Source organism: Arachis ipaensis, chromosome B05, assembly GCF_000816755.2.
Source record: "Arachis ipaensis cultivar K30076 chromosome B05, Araip1.1, whole genome shotgun sequence".
Taxonomy (NCBI): Eukaryota; Viridiplantae; Streptophyta; class Magnoliopsida; order Fabales; family Fabaceae; genus Arachis; species Arachis ipaensis.
In genome coordinates this window covers 73,284,952-73,291,529 of record NC_029789.2, presented here as the reverse complement: position 1 = coordinate 73,291,529, position 6,578 = coordinate 73,284,952, and positions in this window count along the sequence as shown.

The window sequence follows — 6,578 nt, the reverse complement described above, 5'->3', positions numbered from 1 at the left end:
GAGTGAGTATACTGCTCCTACAGTTTCTTGGGTTGGGGATGGTGTAAGAGGCTAGAACTCTCCTTGGAGGTTAGCCATTGTTGTTGGCCACCTCCTCTGGTGGATTAGGGAGATTATCCTCCATCTCTTAATCTCCATCTTCTAATTCTTCTTCTCCAATCACCCCATTTCCTTTTGCTTCTCTTCTTAGCCTCAAGAAGGTTCTCTCTGGTTCAGAATCAAAGGAGGTGGATGCACCTCTTCTTTCTCCTGGCATACAACACAAACAAACCAATAAACAAAAGCAGAGCACTCTATTGCTAGAGTGGAGTTACAGTTAGCAGAAACAAAATCTCAAACAGTTAGTAGGCTAAATAAAAAAAGATAAAAAAAATGCTTAATCTAGATTATCACTTACTTAATCATTGTTAATCTAAATCAATTCCCGGCAACGGTGCCAAAAACTTGATGGCGAAAAATTGAATTCGCACAAACTAACCGGCAAGTGTACCGGGTCGTATCAAGTAGTAAAACTCCCAAAAGTGAGGTCGATCCCACAGGGATTGATGGATCAAAAAATTTTAGTATGGTGATGAGTCTAGTCAAGCTAAAAAGTGATGAATTGAGTGAATTTTGATCAACAGAAAGTAAATTGCAAGAAATCTAAAGTGCTGAATGTAAATTGCTTGAAACTTAAAAGGCAAGAAATTTAAATGACTGAAAATTAAAGAGCAAAAAAGTAAAAGAGCTAAATTTTAAATTGTAAGAAATGTAAATGACTGGAATCTTAGATTGCAAGAAAGTAAAAGTGCAGAATCTAGGCGTGCGCATGCTTGTTCAGAATGCTTGTTCAGAATTGATTCAAACCCCCTTCCGGAGTGAATGGATCTCAATCAAAATAGAAGTTATTTCTTAGCTATCCAGATGAATTGAGAGGAAGAAGAATTTAAATTAATTCATATGAATCACAATAGAGCTCTTCCCTCTAATGAGTTGGGGTTCAATTGGTCATCGCTCTAAGAACAATTGCAAGAAATCTAAATTGCAGAAATGTAAATCAAGCTCACTATAAACTGAATTGTAAAATTTGCAGAAAGGAAAGTTGCAGAAGAGAATTGCAGAAATTGAAATTGCATAAGCTAAATTGAATTCAATACTGAAATATAAAAGTGCAGAAAGGTAAAAGTGTTTACAAGAGCCTTCTATTCTACTCCTACTCCTACTCCTACTACTACTACTACTCCTAATGCAGCCTTCTATGAATCCTATTGCCTCTTGTTAAACTAAAGCCTTTTTATAGGCATTCCTAAATTACCAAATTGAAATGAAATTGAAAACAAATTACAATTAAATGAAATTCCTATTCTAGATGATCCCCGTGGTCTTCATTGAGTGATCAGAGTGGGCTTGCTTGCTTGTAGTTCAAATGGGCTTGGAATGAAGCTAATTTGAGCAGAAAATTCACTTCCAGGAGAGCGTAGCGTTCATTTGGAGAACGGAGTGCTTTTACATCCACGCGTATGCATCACCCACACGTGTGCGCCATTTTGCGTTTTAGCACATCCACGCGTGCACGTCATCCACGCGTACGCGTAACCTTCAAAATTTGAACTTGTGACGCGTACGTGTGCTATACGCGTGCGCATGCTATACGCGTGTGATGAGTGGATAATTTATATGCTTTTTGGCATTATTTTTAGTATGTTTTTAGTATATTTTAGTTAATTTTTATTATGTTTTTATTAGTTTTTAAATAAAAATCATATTTCTAGACTTTACTATGAGTTTGTGTGTTTTTCTATGATTTCAGGTATTTTCTGGCTGAAATTGAGGGACCTGAGCAAAAATCTGATTCAGAGGCTGAAAAAGGACTGCAGATGCTGTTGGATTCTGACCTCCCTGCACTCGAAGTGGATTTTTTGGAGCTACAAAAACCCAATTGGCGCGATCTCAAATGCGTTGGAAATTAGACATCCTGGGCTTTCCAGCAATATATAATAGTCCATACTTTGCCCGAGATTTGATGGCCCAAATAGGCGTTCCAAGTCAGCTTAAGAATTCTGGCGTCAAAACACCAGAACTGGCACAAAAGCTGGAGTTAAACGCCCAAACTGGCACAAAAGTTGGCTGATGAGCGGATAATTTATACGCTTTTTGGCATTGTTTTTTGTATGTTTTTAGTATATTTTAATTAGTTTTTATTATATTTTTATTAGTTTTTATTTAAAATTCACTTTTCTAGACTTTACTATAAGTTTGTGTATTTTTCTGTAATTTCAGGTATTTTCTGGTGGAAATTGAGGGACCTGAGCAAAAATCTGATTTAGAGGCTGAAAAAGAACTGCAGATGTTGTTGGATTCTGACCTGCACTCAAAGTGGATTTTCTGGAGCTACAGAAGCCCAATTGGCACGCTCTCAATTGCGTTGGAAAGTAGACATTCTGGGCTTTCCAGAAATATATAATAGTCTATACTTTGCTCAAGATTTGATGGTCCAAATAGGCGTTCCAAGTCAGCTCAAGAATTCTGGCGTTTAACGCCAGAACTGGCATAAAAACTGGAGTTAAACGCCCAAACTGGCACAAAAGCTGGCGTTTAACTCCAAGAAAAGTCTCTACACATGAAAGCTTCAATGCTCAGTCCAAGCACACACCAAGTGGGCCCCGAAAGTGGATTTTTACACTAAACACCCTAGCTTACTCATTTTCTGTAACCCTAGGTCACCAATTCACTATAAAAACTACTTTTAGTGATTCATCTTGTACCTCATGACATTCTATACGTTTCATATTGTATCCTCTACGGCATGAGTCTCTAAACCCCATTGTTGGGGGTGAGGAGCTCTGCTGTTCTTTATGAATTAATGCAATTACTACTGTTTTCCATTCTATCACGCTTGCTTCTATTCTAAGATATTCATTCGCACCTCAACCTGATGAATGTGATGATCCGTGACACTCATCATCATTCTCACCTATGAACGCGTGCCTGACAACCACCTCCGTTCTACCTTAGATTGAATGCATATCTCTTAGCCTCATTATTCAGATCAGAGTCTTCGTGGTATAAGCTAGAATTATTGGCAGCCATTCCTGAGATCCAGAACGTCTAAACCTTGTCTGTGGTATTCTGAGTAGGATCTGGGAAGGGATGGCTGTGACGAGCTTCAAACTCGCGATTGTTGGGCGTGTGACAGACGCAAAAGGATCAATGGATCCTTTTCTAGCATGATCGAGAACCGACAGATGATTAGCCGTGCGGTGACAGCGCATTTGGAACGTTTTCACTGAGAGGACGAGAAGTAGCCATTGACAACGGTGATGCCCAACATAAAGCTTGCCATGGAAGAAGCCTTGCGTGCATGAAGAAGAAGATAGTAGGAAAGCAGAGATTCAGAAGACAAAGCATCTTCAAAGCCTCAACCTGTTCTTCATTACTGCATAACAAGTATTTATTTCATGTTCTTTTACTTTTTACAATTAAATCTGAGAATTATTGATATCCTGACTAAGAGTTACAAGATAACCATAGCTTGCTTCAAGCCGACAATCTCCGTGGGATCGACCCTTACTCACGTAAGGTATTACTTGGACGACCCAGTGCACTTGCTGGTTAGTTGTGCGGAATTGTGACAAAGTGTGATTCACGTTTAAGAGCTCCAAGTCCTTTGGCGCCATTGTTGATGATCACAATTTCGTGCACCAAGTTTTTTGTGCCGTTGCCGGGGATTGTTCGAGTTTGGACAACTGACGGTTTATCTTGTTGCTTAGATTAGGAATATTTTATTTTTGTTGGTTTAGAGTCTTTTATTTGAGTTTAGTTTCATATTTTAAGTTTGGTGTCAATTGCATGCTTTTATTTTCTTTTAATTTTTCGAAATTGCATGTCCTTAGTTCTTACTCGATTTTTAAAAATTCTAAGTTTGGTGTCTTCTTTGTGTTTTTCCTTTAATTTTCGAAAATTTGGGTTTGATTTTCAAAAAAATTTAAGTTTGGTGTCCCTTGTGCTTTTATTTACCTAAAATTTTTTCAAAAATTTGTTCTTGGTGTTCATCTTGATCTTCAAAGTGTTCTTGATGTTCATCTTGACATTTAAAGGTTTCTTGTTTGTCCTCTCTGTTTTGATCTAAAATTTCTAAGTTTAGTGTCATTTTGTTGTTTTTCTCTTTCCTCATTAAAATTCAAAAATAAAAAAAATATCTTTTCCTTATCTTACTCATAATTTTTGAAATTTGGCATTAAAGTAGTCAAAGATTTTCAAAATCATATTTTTTCTTTTTAGTCAAGTCAAAATTCTAATTTCAAAAATTGATCTTTTCAAATCTTTTTCAAAAATCAAATCTTTTTAATTTTCAATCATATCTTCTCAATCATATCTTTTTCAAAATAATTTTCAATCATATCTTTTTTTTATTAAATTGCAATCATATCTTCTCAATCAAATCTTTTTCAAAATAATTTTCAATCATATCTTCTCAATCATATCTTTTTCAAAATAATTTTCAATCATCTCTTTTTGATTGCTAATTTCAAAATCCTTTTAATTAATTAATTAATTTAGTCTTCAATTTGCTTTTATTTTCTTTTTTTTGAAATTTTATTTTATTTTATTTTCTATTTATTTTATTTTATTCTATTTTAATTTTGGTCACTTTTAATTAAATAAACAAAAAAATAAAAGTATAATTTATTTACAATTCATATCAATTCCCTTTTCTCCATCATGGACATAAGTGGAAATGAACAGTCCAGAAGGACTCTGGGATCATATGCTAACCCCATTACAGCTGCATATGGGAGTAGCATCTATATACCCCCCATCAAAGTAAGCAGTTTTGAGCTAAATCCTCAGCTCATTATCATGGTGCAGCAAAATTGCCAGTATTCCGGTCTTCCGCAGGAAGAACCTACTAAGTTTCTGGCACAGTTCTTACAAATTACTGATGCCAGGGCATTTTGGCCAGTTTCACTGACCTTTTCTTTATTGTTTTAGGGTAGTTTCATGCATTTTCTTAGGAAATAAGCAAGTTTTGGGTAGAATTTCACTTACATCTTGATTTAAGCATACATTGTGCACTTTACATGATTTCATGAGAGTTTTGCATGAATTAGATGACAAATTGGACGATGCATGTCTCATGATGTGGATTAGAACTTTGATGCACTTTATTGCTTGATTTCAGGACAAAGGAAGCAAGAAAGAACCACATTAGCAGCCACGTTAGTCTAACTAACGTGACCACTAACGTGGAATGGGAGCTAGCTTGCAACGTTAATGAGAAAAGTAATCGTCAATAACGTGCTCGAAAGCCATCATAGCCCACGTTAAGAGTCACGTTAACTAAGTTAACGTGAACTCTAACGTGGAAGAAAGAAATAAGGCCAACGTTAGTGACACTCACCTTTGTCACTAACGTTGGACCAAGCTCATAAGTGGCCACGTTAAGAGCCACGTTAACTCAGTTAACGTGGACTCTAACGTTGGAAAGCAAAAGAGAAGCCAACGTTGGCCAAGCTACAATGAGCCACGTTAGTTGCCACGTTAACTTAGTTAACGTGGAAGCTAACGTGGAGAAAGCAAGTGATCACCAACGTTAGTGACACTTACCTTTGTCACTAATGTTGGGATGTACCACCACAAGCCACTATGAGCCACGTTAGCTTCCACGTTAACTAAGTTAACGTGGAAGCTAACGTTGAGGATAGGATGATGAGCCAACGTTAGTGACACTCACCTTTGTCACTAACGTTGGAGATGGCTATCATTACCACGTTAGAAGCCACGTTAACTCAGTTAACGTGGACTCTAACGTGGGAAGTAGGGGCACCTTGGAACGTTAGTGACAAAGGTAAGTGTCACTAACATTGTCGAAGAATTGGCAAGCCAACATTAAGAGCCACGTTAACTAAGTTAACATGAACTCTAACGTAGGGGGAGGGAGGACTCTCAACGTTATTGGAAAAGGTGAGTCCCAATAACGTGTGCGAAGGATCAAGAGGCAATGTTAGTGGTCAAGTTGATGCCACTAACGTTGAAGTTAACGTGGATCATCCGTGGGTGCGGAACGTTAGTGGAAAAGGTTATTGTCACTAACGTTCTCGAACCCACACTCTCACTTAACGTTAACGCCACTAACATCCTGAGCTAAAGACCCTTCCTACTTCACACTTTCTCTCTACAAGTAAAGCTAAGCCCACTGCAGAAGATAACTGCTTCAAATTCAAAGTTCCAAAGGCCCATATCCAAGACTTGAAGAATCAACTAGAAGATCAGAAGAGTAGCATATATAGGGGTAGTTTTGAATCAGGAAAAAAGCTTTTGGTGGAGGGGAAATTGAGAACTACTCTTTGTATAATTTACTTTCTCTGCACTTCTAGTTCTAGTTTTTATGATGTATTCTCCATCTTTGTTTTCTACTTCCAGAGCTATGAACAACTAAACCCCTTTCATTGGGTTAGGGAGCTCTGTTGTAATTTGATGGATCAATACTAATTTTCATTACTCTTCTTCTATCTTTTCTCTTGATTTTACTAGAAAGCTTTCAATCTTCATCCAATTGGGTAATTATCTTGGAAAAGAAGCTATTCATACTTGGATCT